The sequence below is a fragment of the Macaca nemestrina genome, chromosome 4, assembly GCF_043159975.1.
Source record: "Macaca nemestrina isolate mMacNem1 chromosome 4, mMacNem.hap1, whole genome shotgun sequence".
In the NCBI taxonomy this organism is placed as follows: domain Eukaryota; kingdom Metazoa; phylum Chordata; class Mammalia; order Primates; family Cercopithecidae; genus Macaca; species Macaca nemestrina.
Window position 1 is genome coordinate 44,171,393 of NC_092128.1, and position 23,179 is coordinate 44,194,571.

General features: G+C 37.2%; 1 long non-coding RNA gene across 1 annotated transcript in view; it reads left to right on the plus strand.

Moving 5' to 3' along the window:
* The window catches only part of LOC105475776 (uncharacterized), a 101,730-nt gene extending 83,155 nt beyond the window's left edge, over positions 1-18,575 (plus strand). Inside the window, exon 3 of the long non-coding RNA XR_011621637.1 lies at positions 18,496-18,575. This is a non-coding gene — a long non-coding RNA (uncharacterized lncRNA). The remainder of the gene's footprint in view (positions 1-18,495) is intronic.
* Positions 18,576-23,179: the final 4,604 nt, after the last annotated feature.

Sequence of the window (23,179 nt, forward strand, 5' to 3'; positions counted from 1 at the left end):
TGGCCATGATAACCACCCCATGGTCCCGGGTTACTTGGAGCTCTTCAGAGCATCATGCTTACAAGACTCCTGAGATACATGTAAAGAAAAAAAGGAATTGTCATTAAAAGTTGTATAGATGTTATGACTAGAATTTTGGCCATAGCTTATCCTTTGGAAAACTGAGAAATGCTATAATGTAGGGAAGCACATGCTGGCAATATTTAACAAACTAGCATGATAGGAAAAACGGAAGTGAATTTGGCTTTAGTATGGTAAAGAAAACACTATTGTCGCCCCTGCCTTTTCTCACTTGGGTATTTTCCCTTTGATCGGATTTGCCACTGTTGACATGGGAGGCACTCACTAAATTCTGACAGAAGAAAATTGATCAAGCACACAAATGCCCTTTATTCCTGTCCAGGTGCTGTTTAATGTGTTTACCTAAGAGTCAGACAATTTCCTTAAGGAAATCATGCACATTCCATACTAATCCTGGTCCTAGCCCTAGTTAGGCCTAGTTGATGTGGCCCAGACTTGCAAAAGGAAAAACCACCACAGCAGTGGCCCTGTGAAAACACAAAGTGGACACCAGCCCCTGATAGATACCACAACACTAACCACAGGAACTTCTAACCAAGTCCAAGGTAGGGGATATGTTTGTACCTATGTTCAATGTTATTTCTAACTACAGCTCTAGAATACCAAATATTCTACCTGCATATCCACCTAAAGGCTTGAGGAAAGAATCACAGGTGTAGTTTGTTAGAAGTACATAACCCACTGACAGCCCAGTGAATTGTCTTTAGAAGCTTCAAATGATTTATCTTTTCTAAAAATTAAACATCTATCTTCAAGAAAACCATTTGTGTGGAGAATTTACAAATAGTTTCTCACCTTCAGCCATTCCATTCACTAGTTCCAGTATGTCTCCAGGAAATATAACCTATCAATTATAACAAAAATATTTTATCCAGGTAATTAAATCTTTTAGTAATGATATAATGTTTTCTTTTCAGATTAAAAAGTGAGCACAGGCTGGGTGCAGTGGGTCATGCCTGTAGTCTCAGCACTTTGGGAGGTCGAGGTAGGCAGACTGCTGGAGCTCAGGAGTTTGAGACCAGCCTGGACAACATGGAAAAATCCTGCTTCTACAAAAGGCACAAAAAATTAGCTGGGTGTGCACAACTGTAGTCTCAGTTACTTGGAGGCCGAGGTGGGAGAACTGCTTGAGTCTGAGACGTCAAGACTGCAGTGAGCCATAATAGCACCACGGCCCTCCAGCATGGGCAACAGAGCAAGACCCTATCTCAACACAAACAGAAACAAGCAAACAAAAAACTGAGGACAGGAATGTAAAGGGTCTTTTTGTCCACATTTTCCTTGAGTTACATTTTATAATACAAGTAGGTACAGAAAAATGAAGAGAGCTGGTTAATCAAGTTTAAAACATTAAACACAAATAGCTCTTCCCTCTTAAAGTATTTATTAACAAAAACAGGCCAAAGATATCAATTATTGGTTAGCTCTGAAAGGTGGTGTGATTAATAGTTTGAAAGAATGTTAGGTATAGCTAATGGCATTTGTAAAATAAAAGAGAAAAATTTGGGACAAGTTTATCAATTATTTGTTGAGTTTCAGTAATATGGTAGACATTGTGAAGCATTTAAATGTGGTTCCTCTCCTTATTTTTTTTAAAGTACTCTAGTTTTTTGTTAACAGATCCGGCTAGTTCCTGCAGCTTTGAAAAAGAATTTAAAGCCCATAAATTTCGCAAATCCTAAGCAAGAAGCATATATTAGTTCTTCAAAGCATATTGATTTTTTTTAAAAACATGGATTTTAGCTTTCATGTGATAAAACTTTTAGTGATTTTCTTACCATGTCTTGTTAAGGCTTAAGTTCCTCATTTACATATTTGATGTCTCTCAGGAGACAGACAAGCTTCAAGTTAATTATCTATGTAGCTGTAAGAACTCTTGTTTCCTGGTTAAGAACTCTTCAAAAGAAAACTAATAGTTATTAAATGTTACACTGAGTCACCAAAAGTAATCAGGATACACAATGAGAGGCACTAAACAGACACTTAAATTTAATAAAAACCTCAACTTTTTAGAAGATAAATGAAAAAAAAATCAATTAAATCTCTTACAGTAATTTTCAGGGAAAACAGCCAGCAGAAACCAAACAGCTGAAATCTCTGCTCTAGAAAGTGATTAGGCACTGCTGGAGGCTTAAAGAAATTATTGTAAATTTCTGGAAATAGACCCAGTGAACTCAGATCTGTAATAGAGTTGTAACTAAAGAAATGCCAGTTAAAAAAATAAAAAAGTCTGGCATCTTTTCCACTGAATGTGTGCCACCATGCAGGGGTGTATGTGTGTGCATGTGTGTGTGTGTGTGTACACATATATAATACATCATATATAATATAAAATACATATACAAAGTATGTGCTATTTATAGACAAACATATGCTTTATTTTATATAAGGAAATATATGTGGGGTTAAATCATAATCATTGAATCTGAAAGTCTATTAAAGATCAGTTTCATGGAATAAGAAAAAGAAAGAAGGGCAACCATAAGACAGACTTGAGTTGGGAAATTGAAACCACAGCTATCAGGTGAGTTAATTAATCTGGGTATCGTTCAGTAAATGAAAGTGTGCCATCTATTTCACAAGGGCCCACTGTGTCTTGCATATGAAATAAATTTACCCTGTTTGATTAAGGATTACTGATTGCCTCCAATTTATTATATGTATCCTATAATTAAGTCACAATGAATTCGAATGAAATGGGGATGGTCTCCTCCACAAAGAAGACAACAAGCTCATTCTAGGAAGACCTTGGGGGTCATTCAAGAAGCAATTAAATGTTCTCTAGGGTACATTAAAAGGAAAAAAGCTTGATGGGCTGAATGGCCTCTCCTTATATTCATCCTTCTCAATATTCTGCTCCTATGGAGACAAATGAAACCATGTCATAAAATAATATAAGGCACTATCAGCAAGGAAAACAATGCTGTCTGCTCTTATATACTAAGGAGAATGTTGTTGAGAAAATAATCTATACTACACAGAGGATGAAGAGGAGCATGAGCTAAAGTGATAAGCTATGTCAGAATCTGTTCAGAGATGGAAGAAGGGTCTAAACAAATCAGTGGGCTCTGAAGGGGTGCACATGATCCTTGAGAATTATACATTTTTTCTGTTTACCAGTAGCAAATACCTAGAATAAATGCTTTTTAGCAAGTGAAATAGAAAAAGCAAGATCAGTAACTGTTGTGCCTACAAATACATTTCTCTATAGTTTTAGAAACACTCTTATAAGTAGGCACCATAAAAGCAAATTTACACTGAGAGCTATTGAAAATGCCAAAGAAGACAAATATGATGGCAATATAGGAGAGAAAGACTGAACTCAGGTCCACTGAAACCAAAGGTAGGGGAATCCCTAAGCACTAGGGTGAGTTACAGGAAACTACTGGAAGACTTAAAGGGGAGATTTGTGAATCTGATTAGACATCTGTATTTGCTAATTAGCATTACGGAAGTTAGGCTTCCACCTTCCCACAGAGACTGAGAGATAGAGACCTTATCTTTCTTGATAATTATATATTTTTAGAAGATTTACATTTCAAAGGGGCAGAGAAAGAATTTACAATTGCAAGTTTTTTCAAAGTAAATACTTTAAGAGGAGGGAAGTCAGGTGCCATAGTCAGGAAGAAACCTATCTAAAGATTAGTCAGGTTTTAGAGTGTGGGTCCACTACTCTGAGATCAGTCTGGCCTCACAGAGAAATGGAAGCATCATCGCTTTAACTGTTCCCTTAATAAATGCACCTCTTTGAAAAATGGAGGTCCTAAAATATGCCAGTCTGCAAATAGTTATGAAAATATTAATCACTGAAGTAACTAAAATATAATTAGATCAGTTTTTTACATTAAAAATTGTTAATTTTGTTTATATACATATCAAATAATAAAAACTTTATCACCTAGTATACGACCCAAAAATTACTCAAAAGACTTTTTTTTTTTTTTTAATAATCCCAGAATGAGCACATTTGTATGTAGAAGCCACATTTTGTAATGGAAAAATAAATTTTAAAAAGAATCTGAATAACACAGCCCAAAAAGTCATTTTTTCCATAAGCTTAGGAACATGATTTACCTTTGCTGAGATTTATTTTCCTCGTCTTTAAAGAAGAAAACCTGCTCTGCTTACATCACTGGAGATGAGAGAATGATGGAAAAACATTTAAAACGTGTAGTCAAAGGTGACACAAGAGAGAAAAGCAGAGGTCAGGTCAGAATGGATCTAAAAGCTCTATTTCGGAATTTGTTCCAGAAATCTAAAAGCAATAAGAAGGCATTGAAGAATTTTTAAGCAAGAAAGTGGCATTATATGATGGCCATATGAGGAAAAAATACTGTAACAGCAGTGTGGAGACTGTGTTAGTACAGCACAATACCAGAGACTATAAAACATGTAGTACTGGGGGCGGATCCAGGGGTGGTAGCTACAGAGGCTTAGAAAATCTGGAGGCTCTCCACAAAATAAAAAATATATAAAGTTCTAAGATCAGGTCATTTTCAAAGGCCTTTGGAAATACAGAACCCTAAAGCTAAAGCTTTATTGGCATAGCAATAAATTAGCCTCTGAAAAGGCTGTTAAATACTAGTGAGGACCTGATCATGGTAAACTGATCCAGAATAGTAAAAGTGGGGATGGAGAGGCTGGACAGATTCAAGAGACGATAAGGGGGTAGAATCACTAGGACATGATGCTACAGTATGTCAAGGTAGAGAATGAGGGTTTCTGGCTGAGTGGATTCAAACACCTGGGTGACAGCATCAGCCTCAGAAAAGAGGGAACACCTCTTCTAGAACAGGGAAGATGGAAAGCTTGAGTGGAGATAGATGGGCGTGAATTCTGTTGGCAAGTTGAAGGTTCCCACATCCGATGGTGAATCTGTTATGAAGAGAATTGCAGTATAAGAGGACACTATTTCAGGAAAGAGGGAGAAGGCGGAAATGTCAGTACTGCACAGAAGGCAAAGAGGATGAGCACGTAGAAGCACCTCATTTCTGAAGGAACCACTGCATACATCTTTGTAAAAGAGCAGATTCATGCAATGAAAGCAGATTCATGCAGTGGATGGGAAAGTGAACGAAGTATGCAGCAAGTTCAGCCAACTCTTTGGAGACTTCTGCTGGTAAGGGAAAGGAGGGTGATGGAACCATAGTTGGAGAGGAGCATGGGGTTGAGAAGGGCATTTAAAGAGCTGGTGATGACTAGGTGAAGAGGTTGAAGATACATGCAAGATTAATCATCTTAACAGCAGCACCACATAAAAGGATGGGACTCAAAGCACAATGGGTAGGGTAATCCTTAAGTAGAAGGTGACTTTTCTGATAGAAGAAAAATAAGAAATTATAGTTGTTCATGCAGTTAAGTCCATAGGGAAGGTAAAATTAGAGTTCATTTGTTTTTGACTTTTGTCTGAGTCTAGAGTCAAAATCATCTGCTGAAAATGAGACTATGGAGTGGAAGGGATGGAGGCAGAAGTCAGAGGCTCATGGAGAAGATTTGAAATAAGCACCAGGGGAAATGGAGGAAAAACTAAAGAAAGGCACCAGAAGAAACAGCAGGCAACACTGATGACCAGATGAAGTTAAAAACCAAGAATTTGTGGTGGCAACAATCCACGCAGTTATATATCTGTATGTGTGTCTTTCCAACAGTTCATCAAGCGATGTGTTGCTATAAAGAAAGCATATAACTGGATTGATCCAGGGTTGAAATTTTACCTGGTCAATAAGACAGAAAGACAATGCTCAAGAGTTCTGAAGATACAGACACAGGATGGTTACAATAATGGACCATCCCATTCAATCAAGAATAAGGAAGAAATGAAAAGTAGATGTAGATTGATATATGGGAAATAAGTAGAAGAGTAAAAAGACAAGATATCCCTAAGAAAGTGAAGGTCAAGAAGAGAGTTAGGGCTGGGCACCATGGCTCAGACTTCTATCCCAGCACTTTGGGAGGTTGAGGTAGATGGATTACTTGAGGCCAGATGTTCAAAACCTGGGCAACATAGCAAGACCTCATCTCTCAAAAACAAACAACAACAACAAAGAAAACAGCCAGGGAAAAACATGCAATGCATGCCTGTAGTCCTAACAACTATGGAGGCTGAGGTAAGAGGGTTGCTTGTGCTCAGAATTTAGAGGCTGCAGTGAGCTATGACTGTGCTACTGCACTCCAGCCTGGACAAGAGAGTGAGACTCAGTCTCTAAAAGAGAAAAAGAAAAAGAAAAGAGTGGGTGATTTGATGAAAAGTTAGAAAGACAGAAAGTTGTTATCATAGTAGGGAGGGTTTCAACACATTAGTCAACAGGAGGAACCATTACAAGTATTCCAATGTCTGGAATGTGGTTACAGAGGCACCTGAAATAAACTGGGTGTAAAAGTCACTAGAAGGAAGACAAAGAGGAAACGTGCTAAAATACTGTATTTAAACATTGATGTGAAAATTTACATCATTCCAGATGATGGAAGGAGTTGGATTGGTAAGGAAAATAGTAACTCAGGTCTAAACAACTGAATGACTGGTAGTCTATAAATTGGTTGAAGTCAGCCAGGCACGTTGATGGCTCACGCCTGTTATCCCAGCACTTTGGGAGGCTGAGGCGAGCAGATCACCCAAGGTCAGGAGCTTGAGACCAGCCAGGTCAACATGGTGAAAATCCGTCTCCACTACAAATACAAAAATTAGCTGGACATGGTGGCAGGTGCCTGTAATCCCAGATACACTGGAGGCAGAGGCAGGAGAATCCCTTGAACCAATAAAGCAGAGGTTTTAGTGAGGTGACATAATGCCATTGCACTCCAGCCTGGACGACAAGAGTGAAACTCCACCTCAATAAATAAATAAATAAATAAATAAATAAATAAATAAATAAGTAGGTTGAAGCAACTAAAGAGCTTTAAAGGACTGAGGATTTTTATTTTTGTGGTGGGGGTGGGGGATGATCTGGATGGGACACTGGGAAGTGAGGAGGATGCTTACCCCACCCTAAGGCATTTGTGGTGTGAGAGAATGTGTAATCTCACTCACATGGGCAGCCCTGAAACCTCTAACTTTAGGGACTGCCAGGTCTCTAGGATGATTAAGAAGGAAAGGAAACATTCCACAAAGGGTTTAGGGTTACAGGAGTAACAGTATTCAGTTGGCCAAGTGAAATGTCTCAGGAGAGAAGTACAGTGGAAACAGGAGCCAGACGAGGTGAAGCACCGGGCAGTATGGGAAAGAAGGTACCAGGGACAGAGTAAAAGGATTTGAATATCCAGTGATGGCAGGAATGACGGGTTTATTTGTTTCCTAAAATGTTCTGATAAAGTAACTATGGGTAGCCAGACAGTGGGCCAATCCCAAAGCATTCAGATCATTTCCAGTAGAAAGGAAAGCAGATAGAAAGGAGAAAAATAAATCGGGTTTCCGGAAAAAAGATGACAGGGAATCAAACCGATTTTATGAGTTCACCGTTTGGTTTAGGAGGATCCCTGGTTGTCATGTAGCCTTTGTTAATTCTTTTTGAGGCTCAAATATAAACAAAAGAACTGTCTGTGATTTGTGTTTTTTTTTTTTTTTTTTTTTTTTTTGAGACGGAGTTTCACTCTTGTTGCCCAGGCTGGAGTATAATGGCATAATCTCAGCTCACTGCAACCTCCACCTCCCGGGTTCAAGTGATTCTCCTACCTCAGCCTCCGGAGTAACTGGGATTACAGACATCCACCACCATGCCTGGCTAATTTTTGTCTTTTTAGTAGAGATGGGGCTTCACCATGTTGGCTAGGCTGGTCTTGAACTCCTGACCTCAGGTGATCCACCGGCCTCAGCCTCCCAAAGTGCTGGGATTACAGGCATGGGCCAGTGTGCCCGGCTTGTATATACTTTTTAAGCCGGGCTTTTCATAGGTTATATCTAAAATCGGTGTCAAGAAATATCCACTCACTGGATCTTGTCACGCAAGCTGTTGTCATCAACCACAGCATCTCACTGTCCTCAACCTCTTACATAAACTCATTCATTCCAATCACCATGGTCTGTTCCCTAGCTTCAGAACACATCCTCTCTTTATTTCTGATCTAGAATATTCGTTATTGTCTCTCTGCCTTTCCAAACTCTACCTTCTTTCAGGATCAGGCTCTAGTACCCAGTCATCCATAAGCCCTTCCCTGAAGAGCAGCCCTCAGAGCATTTTTTAAGTCCTATATATGTAAATGATTTACACAGATAAATGTAGTGATCTACACAGATGCTCCCTTGCCTTGTTGTTTTACCTTCAATATACGTCCCCTACCTTTCCAAACAGATTGTGAACCCCTCAAGGGCAGGAGGCGTATCCTATGCCCGTTCCCATCCTCGGTTCACATCTTGGTGCTCTCCCATAGCAGGGCTGCAATAGAATGGCCATGTCGCAAGAGAATCGGGGCCTGTGCATTGGGCTAGAAAAACTGCCTTAACAAAAAGAGTGCCTCTCAGGAGGAACTTCAGGTTTCATAACAAGCTAGTGCACTATTTAGGAGCAGAATGGCCTTTTTATATTCTTTAAATTATACAAGTTAGTTAGAGGACCAGCCCTGGTGGGAGGAGGATTATCATAAAATGTATATTTAAAAATAAGAATAGTTATATTTTGAAAATTTAATGTTGAGTCTTGCTAACAGTAACCTTATGAGAAAATATCCAAGTAATTATTGGGCAATTCTTTTGAGTGATCCATTAATATTTACTAAATTAATGAAATCTGAAGATTCAGTCCTAATAATGGCATGAAAGTTGCTTTTCATCCAAGGATGTTCTTTGAACAGCTGCCTCACATCTGAGCACACATCCGTGCTTACAAAAGGAAAAAATAAAAGGGAAGATGAGTAAAGAGGCCACCTGCCTAAGCCAGTCTGGACGTGAGCACTCTGTGCTGAGCAGCTGCTGTAGAGCTTCTTCTTCACAGCTGGAAAATGACTGTAGATTAAGGGGGTGATCACACAGCTGGCTAGTGAGGTTGCTGTGTCAGTACCCTCTAGTCCTCTCCCTGGGCTCTGCTTACTTAGCTCTGGCTATATCAGGAATGGCAGGTGCAGGAAAGAATCAAACTCCCCAGAAGACAATGGTCAAATCAACTGTGAAAGTTTTCCATGTATGTGTAAATTCTCAATACTTTCTTTGGGGCATAGGCTAATATCCCCAGTAATCACTCTTCCCAGACCACATTTTTAAGGTGAGACGTAGGATCAAAAAACAAAATATAATATAAAATTAAAATTAAAATCCAAGAAACTTAGTAATGAATTAATATCTAAAATTGGGAAATAGGTTGTTTCCTATGGGGCTGTATCCTCTGAGTTTTTTGACACAAATTTCAGGCAATAGAAAATAAATGGAGACTAATAGAACTCAATTTATAAATTAGGTTAATTTAAGAACTTAAAGAGACAACAAATGCACAAAAAATAAAAATGTGGGGCAAAAAATATGCTCAGAGTTTCCATGAAGTCACAACTTTAACACTGCAACAGCTCAAACATGTATAGTTGTTATGTGAAAGGCACAGAAGGAAAGGGGGCTAGAATGGAATGGAAATGTTTAAAAATCAAATTGTTATTCACACAACATGGAATGCACTTAAAACTGCTGCTACATAAAGGGATTTCTATTATCCAAGAAAATACAAACATTTATCTCTCTGCTCTAAGGTTACCTGTTTGAATGCTCTAAATACCAACTTCTGCCTCCAGGCTACTGGCACAGAATCAGGTCAAGAGGTATGAGCACTTATAATTTTTTCCTTCCTGTTTAAAGAAAGCACAGATTATTTTCAAAAAATCTCCCTTGGACTTCAGGTTTTTAAATCTAAACTTAGGTTAAATCTGAAAAACTGGTTTTCTCTCACTATATACTTTCTGCCCAAATGCTGGTTTACTACATCATGTAGGTGTTCAGACTTGAACTCTGAGGGATAGAATGTAACAGTCTCTAAAGTTCAGTAAAATAAGGTTTTCATGGGAAAAATTAGTGGAGGAAATATAAAGCTAATAAAAGCAATTATGGGTAAAATTCTGTGTGACTTTGGAATGAAGAAGGACTTCTTAAGGCCCAAAAAGACCAGTAGGGCAAAGATTAAACTAAAATTTAGAATTTCTGTTTGTCAAAACTACCACAGACTAATGGTTGGCAGACCAGGAGGGTGAAAGAACTTTTCAAAACCAAGAGTTAATTAGGAATTAATATTAGCACCCTAAGAGGAATTCTCATAAGAAGTCAAGAAAAAGACTGAAAGCATGATAGAAAAAAAAAATGAGCAAAAGACAGGAAGAAGAATTCAGTTTGGAATGCAAATAGCTGAACAAATATGAAGAATTGCTCAACTTGACTAATTACTAGAAAAAAGTTCAAATTAAAATACCCCTTTGCATCCGTCAGAGTCACAAAAATTAGCAGCTGAGTAATACCAAGAGTTAGCCAAAATGTAGAAATGAAACTAGCACAGTCATTCTGGAGAATAATCTGGCAGTATTTAGTAAAAATCAACTAAATACTGAGTGGTGCAACCGATGACCTAGTAATTCATCTCCAGAGTATTTCCAGAAAGAATCACTCACATAGTTGCCTAAAAACACGTTAAGTATGGCAAATGCATACCATAAAATATTATGCCTTGCTTAGAAGGAATGAACTAGAAATACAAATAAAGATGGAAAGATCTTAAAAACATAGTTTAAGTAAAAGAAAAAAGAAAATAAAAGATCTAAAGTATCATGCCATTTATATGAGTTAAAATGCATAAACACAAAAAATACGGTGTATAAAAGAAAAAAGTGAAATCTATGGAAACAAATGAGTGGCTTTAAGAAAATTCCAGGACTTAAATACTGTAAATTTTAATTAAAGCTAAGCTCAAATTTAATCTTAAAGCACTATAGTTGTTATTATATTTTCTCATATTCCCTGCTGTATTGTAAACGTAGAGTGGTAAGCTATATTAGTTCTTTCTTTACAGAGAGGTCACAGCTCTTCCAAGATCAGGATTTCTTGGGTCCCACCTTTCTCAATTCTGCTATAGGAAAGCAAAAGCTAGAGGCAATCTGAGTCAGGGACAGGGTTGAACAGAAACTTTTACCCCTACTTTCTGTGAGAATTTATCACTCTGAAAAGTTTTCAATAAAGTTAATAAAATGTATTAAATGCCCATCATAAATAAACCCCTGTAAAATAGGGGTTATGTCACTGTCAAAACTATCTTTTTTTTGACAAAAACAGAAATAGTGTTTGTCACTACAAAAGTTTTTCACACCCAATGTCCAAATATATAACAAAATTTTATTAAATGTATTAAATTTATATTAAAATAAGCCAACAGTCTGTATTGTAAATAGACATGCCATGGAGTAGAAAGCTGAAATGCAATAAATAAAATTAAATACATAAAGACATAAAAGAGCCCACACAGAGAAAGCATTTAAGTGCAATATAGTCCAGTAATGCTTATAATGCTGACTGCAATGCAATAAACTTCCACAAATCAATCAACTACATAGACATAAAGCTGCCTTTATTACGCTATCCCGTACTTTATGCACATAAACTCCAAAGAAATATTTGAGCTTAAGAAAGAAGTTTGCAGCAATATCCAAATTCATTCATATAAAGTGAGGTAAAAGTTGCTATACATTTGGAAAATAAGAAGTACAATAAAATTTAATAAGAAATTTCCCTTGAACATTGGTGCTTAAGGTAAATTAAATTAAATTTTTAATTATAAGAGGAAGAGACAGTAGAAGATGTCATTATAGATTCTGAAAAGGATTCAAGATATTTTAAGGGTTGATGTCATTGCTTCCCTATATTGTCTAATTTCACTACAAAAGGTAAAACTTTAATTTTATTTAATGAAGACATATCATTAGCTCTATTCTTGTACTCATTTGACTTGACCGGGATCATATGGGATTCCCAACTAGCAAAAGGGAGAGAGAAGAAAAGAGAGATGAAATTTTTCTGTGGCAATAACTGAGAAAAATCCAAAGGAAAAAATGGAGAGATTGAAAATGCTTAAGAAGAAGTAGAGTATAGTGTTTTAGAAAGCAGGTCCCTAAGTTAAAGGGCCAACCCCATCCTGTCTCCCTTGCTTACCGATGATTAGAACTTCGGCAAATTATTTAGCCCCTAGTGCCTAGTCCTGCAGTAGCTGTTTCTAGAAGATGAGAATGCAGGCTGGGAGATACCTTTCTTTTTTCTTTTAGATTGTAACTAGATTGTAATTAGTGTGGTTGAATCCAAATATCTCATCCCCTCACAGAGTGTTAGATAATATATTGGTATTACATTTTTCTGATTATATTTTCTGACTTTCTGTACTTCATAAGCTTAGTGATCACAGGTCATTTTTACATCAATATACTATAAAATAAATTAATTTAAAATAAATGTGAATAACCAAGAAAGAATAGGCAATCAGCAATTCGAAAGCAATTAGAACTTAATATTATAAAATATTTGGCAAGCATATACAATTGACTTGGAGGAGAGGTCTTCTAGAAACTAGATTGTAATTAATGTGGTAATTTTGTTGGTCACAATTTTGGCATAGGAAAGGAAAAACATGGTTGAGCAGTACTCAAAAACATGTACAGGACAGTGCTCTATACACAGACTGTTGGCCAAGACAACAGGGGAGCTGAGTGCAGCCCAGATTTCACTGGCCAAAATGTACATATCCCTCAAAGGTGCTTCATTTTCTAATTCATTCAAAGGTATCACAGAGTGCAATATATGCAGTACAATATATAGTGCAGAAGTCCTGTTTCCCACTTAAATTCCAGAAGATAGTTTCTAAAATTCTCTTTTTCTTAAAGAGCTAGTAAACACTTAGCCAGAAAATATCCTCCCTTGCAAAAGAACAGGCATTAAATCTAAGGATGTAAATAGACTTTTTTTTCTACTGTGGTTACTGCTGAAAAATGACACAAGTTTTCTTAGGCTCAAGGATGCCTCAGTGCATCAGATCTGTATCACCTCGGCCTCAGTTTCACTGTTGTCTGAGGTCATTGAACTGTACGTTAGGCTCTTATTCTGTGAAAAAAGACAATAACCGCTTCCAACCACTAGAAGATGCCATTTTGACAATGGGCTAATTCAAAGTAATGGTACCCTTGCCACCCCAGCTTCTGGGAGTTATTCCCAAAAGTTTTATTAGTAATAATTTTGTTTGACAGCTGATAAAATTTCTCAAATGAATTGATAACTTTCTCCTCTCAATAATTTAACTATGCTTTGGACCTTGGCTGAAAGAAAACTCTGAATCTGACTTCCTCTTGATCCAAATAATGACTCCAAGCTCAGCAGTCTTCCAAATCAACCTAAAATAAATACTAAAGTTTCATTCTTTCATATAAAGGTGTAGAACTGTGTATTTTTATGTTATCATGTTTCGATATCTCTACGAATGTATAATATATGTAATTATTTTAAGCAGAATATTTAACCAATCCAAATATCCCATTCCCTCACAGAGTGTTAGATAATACACTGGTTTTATGTTTTCTGATTTATCTCATTTCTTTTCATTAAAGCTTTTGGTTTTTAAGGACTTATTTTTCCTTAGCTAATTCTTCAATATGGTCACAGTATGAAACACCCTACAGATGATCAAGCAACGCCTGACACAGTGGCTGAGAGCAGCAGATGCTGTGGAGCCAGAGAAACCTCTGTACTTAATAGTCTAGACTCATAATTGACTTAAATAAGCAAGTTAATTAAATTTTGTAAGCCTCAGTTTCCTTTTCTCTAAAATTGAAAACATAAACCCTGGACCATCAAACAAATGCCTTGGAACAGGTCTTGGCACAGTCTGTAGCTGTTTTACCCCTAGAGACAAACACCCCATCTGGGCAACAGTGGCTACAAACGGTACTGGCAGAAAGTGGGAACAGTGGTGCAACCAAAAATTATTTTTAATCCTCAATAATTTGGAGAATAAGTCATTCAGTAAATTGTTTTTAGCAAATTAGCTTTAGGCAAATTGGTCATTTGGCAAATTGGCTTTCAGCAAAAAGGTGTCAGCTAATTGACTTTCTGTGAATTATTTTACATAAATTGGTCTGTTTCCTCTCTAAAGTAATGTTTGAAATTAGTGGGCATTACTTCTCACAAAAGAAATAATCAGTGGCCTCAATATGTTGAGGTTTAATAAAAATAGTATATGTCAATAGCGACAGCTCTCTAGGGATATCACAAAAGAATCCAGAAATATATCTGTTTCCTTTGATTATCAGTAACAAATTTCGAGGGGAAGGTTCCCTCCTACATTCCCAAATGCTTGCACCTGATGGAAAAGTATACCAGCTGTGGATCCCTTTTCCCCAGATTAAATGCATAAAAGTATACCACCTGGAGGTCCTTTTCGCCCAGATTAAATGCATAAAACGACAACACCTGAAGATTCCTTGCCCCAAAGTAGACTACGCTCCACAACACAGCTGAGCTGGATCACAGCATGATTATTCTCTGTATTCAGGCCACCTTCTAACTCAATCCTAACTCAGTATTACCCTATTGTGTTACTTTCTATAGCAATTATTAAGATGGTCAAAATAAATGATTTCCTCCATTTCTCCCTGATAGAAATAGCCAGTCTATGTCCATTTTTATTCATTTGTTTTGCTCCTATTGTGTTGCCAAGCTAGCTATTTTAAGCAATTAATCAATTTGTGAAGTTAAAGTATTGGGGGCAAAGACGAAAGGGAATCAATCTTCAGGGGAACAAATATTTAGTTTCTATTGCAGTGAATTTTGGTTTTGCTTTCTGAAAAGCTATTAAAGATTTTCTCTCTTTTTTGTCAGCCAGCAAAATTCCTCAACCTGTCTCTTCTTTTTCTGGTCCAGACCTTCTCCCATGTATTTGGAACTAACCCTCAGCAGTGATTGTTCCAAGACGTAGGCCATGACAAGCAAAACTGACAGTACTGTCCTAGAATAAGTAAATGAAAACTGAGACAAATAAACTCCTTTTTACCAGGAGAGCTGAGATAGGCTATATAGAGAGTGCAACCAAGCAGAGAGCTGCAGAGATGGGAGATGAACAGAACAAGGTTAGATCAGGTAGTACTGGATTCCTGGTTCCAGTCCTTATTGAATATTTGTCTTTGCATTAGTCCGTTTTCCTGTTGTTATAAGGAAATACCCGAGAATGTGCAATTTATAAAGGAAAGAGGTTTAATTGACTCACAGTTCAGCATGACTGGAGAGGCCTCAGGAAACTTAGAATCACGGCAGAAGGGGAAGGACAATGAGAAGGGGAAGCAAGGCACCTTCTTCACAAGGCAGCAGGAAAAAAGAGTGCTGAGTAAAGGGGGCAGAGCCCCTTATAAAACCACCAGATCTTGTGAGAACTCACTCATTATCACAGAAACAGCATGGGGGAACCGCCCCCATGATTCAATTACCTCCACCTGCCCTGTCCCTTGACATGTGGGAATTACGGGGATTACAATTCAAGATGAGATTTGGGTGGGGACACAAAGCCTAACCATATCAGTCTTTGAAAGAACAACTATCTTAGTATCTTTCCTGGCTACATAAAGCAATTCCTTCTTCCTTAATCTGGTTAAGTTTGATGTCTATAAACTTCAGTTAAAAGATGAATTAATACTATCTTTATCTAAGAAAACAGAGCTTACCCTGCACCCCCTCCAAAGCTGGTTAAAACCTGACCACAGAAAAATCCCCATCTCTAATGGGGCATAATACAGGAAGCATGTTCATCAGAGCCCCAGAAAAGGGGAAAGTTGGTACAACATGTCAAGTCTCATGGCTTGGAAGGGACCAAAGATGACTATGTTTCATAGCTATACAAACATTTGTCAACATTTTTAGTTGATCTGTCTTGAAGACTGGAAAAAAACAATTTTCTCTCCTCACTATGACAAAATCCCTCCTTTTTCTGCCAGCAGATAGCAAGAAATATGGGTATCTCACTATGATATAGAAATAAAAGGATTTCTCACAAGGGTCAAAAATACAAAACTCTTCTACATATGTGTGCAATGTGTATGCTTATGAGCTTTGGGATGAGGTTATTAAATGGTTCTCCTGTGGAGGCTGCAAGTCATGAGCCTGTTTCTATGGAAGGTGAGTTCTCTCCTGAGGGGTCCTCTGTCAATCAATCACCAAGAAAAAGTCTTTAGACAAGAAATGTGAAAGCAAAAAGAGGCAACTTTGTTTCTGCCTCTAGATTATTCTGTTGACTTGGAGAGTTCTAGTTGTTTGTAAAGGTGTTTCCACGAAGCGGTGGTCAAATATGTCTTCTGTCATTTAAGGACAGGCATATAGGGAGCTACTAAAGAGCTGTGGTATCCTTGTCGGAAAATACAAGCTGAAATTATGTTCTTCCCCAGAAGCCAAATAGTCTAGTTTATGCTATTTAAAAAAATTTATTTCTACTTTGTTATCCTTTAATAAAGTTCTGTCTGACTGCTGGATTTCAACTGCACTGCAGGTTGTAAAGGTAAAGATTACATGTTCACTGCTGGGTCAGAGTGGAATACCCAGAACAATACTACACCCTCTTCTCAGGACAAAATTAGGATAAGGGTTAGAGTTAGGAATATAATAGGGGTAAATATGGAAAAAATTCCCCAAAAGAAGACCATAAAATCCACCTGCCGCTATTGAATAACTGGTTCTACTTCTTTATACCTACCTTGAGAAAACTTGGTTTTCTTTTATGTAAAAGAGAAAAATGGGCCATTATTCTAAGTGAAGTAACTCAGAAATGGAAAACCAAATATTGTATGTTCTCACTTGTAACTGGGAGCAAAGCTATGAGGACGCAAAGGTATAAGAATGATATAATGAATTTTGGGGAGTTGGGGAAGGGGGAGGGTAGTGAGGGATAAAATACTACATACTGGGTACAGTGTACACTGCTCAGGTGACAGGTGCACCAAAATCTCAGACATCACCACTAAAAACTTCTCTATGTAACCAAAAACCACTTGCAGCCCAAAAACTTTGAAATAAAAATTTTAAAATCTGTTAATTCTTGAGACAAAATACCCCAAGTTTGCAAAGTTTTTAAACAGAAGAGCACTAAAATTCAACATATTTCCAGGTTCTTTGGATATATACAGTGGCATAATTTAAGAAACAACTCCACTACTATTTGTTAGACTATAAAGGACTAAGAAAAATAGTGGCTGAAATTTTGTTTAAAACATTGTAATTATTTTAAACCATTGTAAAATAACAAATAAAAAACCTTTTAATGAGTTCATTATATTTGGGGGTATGTTAAATGGTATTTTCCAATTATATGATTAGAATGAACAAGTCAAGTTTCAATGCAGTTACTCCATTATTATAAATGAGAGCTAGAGTTGCCATTGGCTTTGGCTAAGGTCTCTTCAAAAACTAATCTTCTAATGCATCATAAATTACAGTAAATTCCTCTATAATTAATACTTGAAGATGAAAAATTGTATGCATTCATTAAATTTGAGTAAATTATGGTATATTATACATAAATTTCCCTTTCTATTTTTGTTTTTGAAAGGGAAGAGAAAACAGCTGAAATCCTGCTACACTGGGTCTTTAACTCTTCCTGCTATGCAAACATGCACAGACATCTTTAAAAAATATGAAATGAAAACAAAATAGGCATTTTCTGGTCTAATGAGCCATTTCCTTCAAAATAAATTCCTCAAATGGAAGTATTACATGTCTCATGCTAAGCATAAAAACAATGCTTTATGTATTTTCACGGTCATTGCAATATCTCACTAATATACCGACTTTTGAGAGTCAAGCATAAAGCCAGAGCAAATGTTCTAACAATTGGATTCTTCACTTCTAATAATAATAGCCCTTCAAACAAGCAACATGAATAAAAGCTAGGGGGAAAGAGAAATTTAGCAACAGTTGAGTGTCCCACTGCTGGAGAGTTTTCAGTGGGTTGGGTTTTATTTGTCACATAATGTCTCCAATTTAGTTACTTCGGTAAATTAGACTTTCAGGTGGATTTTATTTAGGTTATCCACAAAATACCTTGCCCAAATGAAAGCAGCGAAAGATGGTATTGAATAAAGTGATACTGTTTACCTGATTGACTACCTGGCCCTACCAATCTCCCAGTGTTGTTGTAAGGATCAAATGAAGCAGCATATACTTAAAGAGTTAGTAAACATTTCAGAAATGCAGTCAAAACCGGGGCCAGTGAGACATCAGGATACTGTTGTTGGGGCTGAGTAGTCACTGGAAGGACACACAAGAACATCGGAGATGCTCATAACATTTTATTTCTTAATATTGATGCTGATTACACGGGTGTGTTTGGTTTGTAAAAATTCAGTGAGGTGTACACTAATGTATGCATGCTTTATGTCTGTTATTCTTCATGAAATTTTTTAATAACATTATTACTAACATGAGATGATCTTGTCTTTCAGTTGTGTCAAACTTGAATGCCTACAGGGGCTAGTCAGGACAAGTGAATGAACATGCCTGGCTGGCCTCCTTTGAATGGATGAGCAAATGTCCTATCTAAAGGAGCACTATGGCTCAGCTCCATCCTTTGTGGTCATGTAGGACTCATGTGCCCCATGGTGCTAGACTTTCAAGAAAGGACCCAAATTCAGATTTTGCACTGTGAACACCCAGGGACAAGGAAGCTGGCTGCTGTTGACCTCAGTGTTGTCAACACTAAGAATCAGTCTCCATGGTAAAAGTCATCAAGTGTGAAGTGGCAAAAAGGGAGAATCATAGGCAATACCCTGACACGGATCAGTTACGCAGCTAGTGAATCTCCTTGAAGCTATCTACACAATCACTAGGACAATTGTTCTGGCAATATTATGATAAATGGAAAACCATTGTTCCTGGGCTTATGTACTACCGCTGGAAAAGAAGATATGACTAGTGACACTAGATGATTTCTCATCCTGCCCATAAAAAAGTACATGTTTAAGTTGTTTTTCTAACGAATCTCCTGTCATTCAGAAATATCATGCAAAGCAACATTGTACAAAGAAGTACTGTGAAGTAGGGCGTCATTGTCCTAACAGTTCCTTTATTCTAATGGCACATAATTTGGTGTTTGAGATGATAAGGATGTGATATTGACAAATAAGAAAGAGAGGAAGAGAAGGAAGGAAGGAAGGAAGGAAGGAAGGAAGGAAGGAAGGAAGGAAGGAAGGAAGGAAAAGAAAGGAGGGAGGGAGAGAAGGAGGGAGGTAGGTTGGGAAAAGCTGACCCTAATCAAGTGTATTCAGAGTGTGGTTATGGGAAAGGGAATTAGTGGAATGCCAGGTTCTCAAACAGGGAAACCTCAGGAGCATGCTTGAAGAAAGTAGTGTATCAGATATTGGCCCACCACTTGTGAAGATAAGGAAAAGATACAGTATTCTCTCCTTATCCTTAGGAGATACTTTCCAACTGCCCCCAATGGATGCCAGAAGCCCTAGATAATACCAAACCCTATATACAGTCTGTTTTTTTCCTATACACACATACCTATGATAAAGCTTATTTTACAAATTAGTCACAGTAATAGATTAACAATAACTAATAATAAAATAGAGCAATTGTAAAAATATACTGTAGTAAAAGTTATGTGAATACGGTCTCGCTCTCAAAATATCTTATTGCACTATGCTCACCTATTTTCAGACCACTTTTGATCACAGGTTACTGAAACTGCAGAAAGCAAAACCACAGATAATGGAGACTACTGAATTTTCTGTAGCTGTTGTCAGAGTTCCACCCTTTCCTGCTCTACGCCACCCAGGCTCTCTGCATGCTTTGCTCGAGATGATGGAACTTTCTTCACTCAGTGCCAATTTTTACTTAGATTAGTTTTCCCTAAAATCATTTTTGTAGCAAACAGTCACTTCCATGTTTTATTTGTTTAAGGTGTGAGAGTTTGAACTTTTCAGCTATTAAAACAATCCTTTGAAGATAAGCCCAAATTTTTGAAAAGGATCCTGTAAAGGCCAAATAAAATAAACCTACTTTGTTGATCTTAATTACTGTACTCTGAGAAGATGCAAACATTCCAGGCTCCCTTCTCAAGTTACGCAATTCTCCTTTTCCCTACTCTTAATATAATGGGGAATGGTTGAAGGGGACTGTAGAGAAGCCATCAAGTTACCTCCCTTCCCTACTTTAAAGACTAAAGTGGCCATCACTATATTTCACAAATACATACCTACTGTTGAACAAAAACATGTTGAATATTTATGTCAATAACAAATATTAATATTTATGGCATCTTCTAACTCAGAGCTACCACATCACCCTAACAAGATGTTTTATTTATGACAAATCTCTCATTTTGTTCTGTCTCACCTTTAACAAAAATTCTTAAAAATGAATGTATTTGTGTTTGCATGTTTATTTTAAACCACAAGTAATGTATGGTGAAGAGTTGAAAACAGAAGAAATTAGGTATATTGCCACAAATTTTGATGTGTAGTCTTGTTTAGTTTAAGGAAGTAGCCAACGGGCACAGTTTTGCTATTTCCTGAAAAGAATTGACTCTGGTGGTTCTGCTCAGCAGCGTTTTTTTCCAGCTCAAAATAGAGGATTTCCTGAGGGAAGGGTGGATGCAAGTCTCTCCCATGCAGTAGAAACAGTAAAAGAAGGCTGCGTTGGCCACTGGAGCCTATGCAAATACCAAGTTGGTATGTGGCCATGAGAGAACCAAAGTAGTTAAACATGCGAAGGACAAGTATCTACCATGCGATCCTGTTTGGGAAGAAAGCAGAAAAACATATTTTAATGTGAAAACAAATTCCACTAGAAAATAGTGATTCATGAGGGGATAGGCATTTGCAGAAAGTACAGTAAACCCTAGTAATAATAAGCAAATATTCAGTTACAGTTAAAGGAAGTCTATAAGCCTCTGAAACATGCAAAGCAACACAGACTGAATCTTTCCCAAGACAAGCAGCAGCGACGTTAGGAGAAACAACGACAGCACAGAACACTGGAGAAGATGACCAACTGCAAATAAAGAGAGATGGAAGGTAGACTGAGACACACCCCAAGCAAAGTTAGTAAAATATTACAACCCCCCTGCTAAGAAGATGCTGATTTTTTAAAAATCATTTTTGCATTCACAATGTACAATCTTCCCATTTCCAAAAAGGATTTGGTTTATGAATTTTACCACAGTTATTTGTAATTTGTTGTATATTTTAAGCTGAGCTAAAAATCTGGTTGAAATTTTTATACATATTGAGATAGTTGTTGATAATTCATTTCATCTTAACATCTTATAAATTGTCTGTAGGTAATGTACCTACCTTGAGCAGATTCTGAGCTTTATTCTGTTTGAAACATGAACAGATGAAGATTTAATGCTCATGTGCCATAGATATCAGATAATGACCAAACATTCTAGCTAAATGTCTTGACTCAGTCCTTGGCAAGTTGTGTGACAATCAATAGGTCACTATCTCTGAGACCTTGTTGCCTCATTGTTAAGATACCGATACCTTCATTGCTTGTCCACAGTTGTGTTTTAGAATCAGAAGATCAAATATACAACAAAACATAATACAAAATTTTTGTATTATTATATACAAAATATACAAATACAAATATACAAAAGTCATTAATGTCCATTAATACAAATGTTATGTAATTTTTACCCATTTTTCAAGGAGTCCCATCCTAAATGAATCCCTTGCTTTGTCGTTTATTGGGCATGTATTGTTATTGGGAATTATTCCATACTCTTTACAAGCATTATCATATTTAATTTCTTCCAGTGATATTCTGAAATAGCTGTTTTTATGATACAGAGGAAAAACTAGACAGAAAAAAGTTAGATAGCTTAACTACAGTCAGTAGTTAATAGAAATAGGAAACAAACTCAGTCTGGCCTGATATCTGTTTCGGCTAACCACTAATATTTGCTGCTTACAATATGGTTAATGCTCTATGAGTGCTTATAACATATTATAGCTATTAATTTGTCCATCAGACCTTCTTGTAGCCAAATGAAGTTTGCAATAGATATGATTTTAGGTCAAATAACTTGAATCGTTGTTAACTTTCCATATCATATCAACAATCTAATCTATAAACCATAACTGTTTTCCTAGCACTATTATTTGATTATATTCAACTTTGAAAGGAAATATATTTAACTTTAATAACAGGACAGAAGTAAGACTTATTAAATGTCAAAAAGTAATGGAAGGTAAATAAGATGCTACTCCAATAGGAGCTAGCTTATTTCTCCATGCTCATAAAAGTGAGTGTTCAGTAAACAAGCATGGCACCAGACACCAAGATAGAAAGATGAGCAAAAGAGGGCCCATGCCCTGAGAACATCACAGGCTAGCTGCATAAAGAGACATGTGAACAAACAGTGGTAGCACAGTGGGATGCTTACCATAACAGAAATAGGCAATGAGAACCCTCAAGGAAAAGCACATACGTGCAGCCCAGCGGGTGTGGTTAGCAAATGCTTTACAGAGAATACAGCAGTTGAGCTGGGCTCTAAAAGAGACAAATATTGACAGAGAGAGATGAGAAAGATATATCAGGCAGAGGGAATTTCATGGACAATAGTACAGAAGAATAAAGGTAGACAACGTGTTTGGAAAATACCAGACAATGGGAGAAAGTTTCTCATGGCCGTCCCTTTTCTTCATGTCTCATGAGCTAAGGGAGTTTAGATAGGGCTCATGGAGGTGAAAGAAAGCTAATGTGACACTGTGGGTGGGGCCATTTGGGCCAATTCAATGTTTTTTTAACATCTGAATGCACAGTAGAAATTGATATGTTATATGCTGGTACTTCTCCATCCCAAAAGTGCCGGTGGAGATTCTTCTAATTAGGAAGAGCTACGTGTAGAGAAGTGCTGGTATCTTTGGAGCCCCAAAAATCTCCTCATCCTTTTGAGCTTAAAGTTTCTGTGGCTAATGATTTAGCCAATGGGAGCGTCTGGCAAAGGGTGGCAACCTTCACCTATATCACTTTCTTGACATGACTAGCAAGTACATCCTGTTGAAAACCATATAATGCTTAGTGCTAGGTTCTTACCTACATGGACCACTTGATCCAAGAAGGCCTTGCAACTCTTTGACCTGATAGGTCAAACTTGGGCTCAATGACTTGACC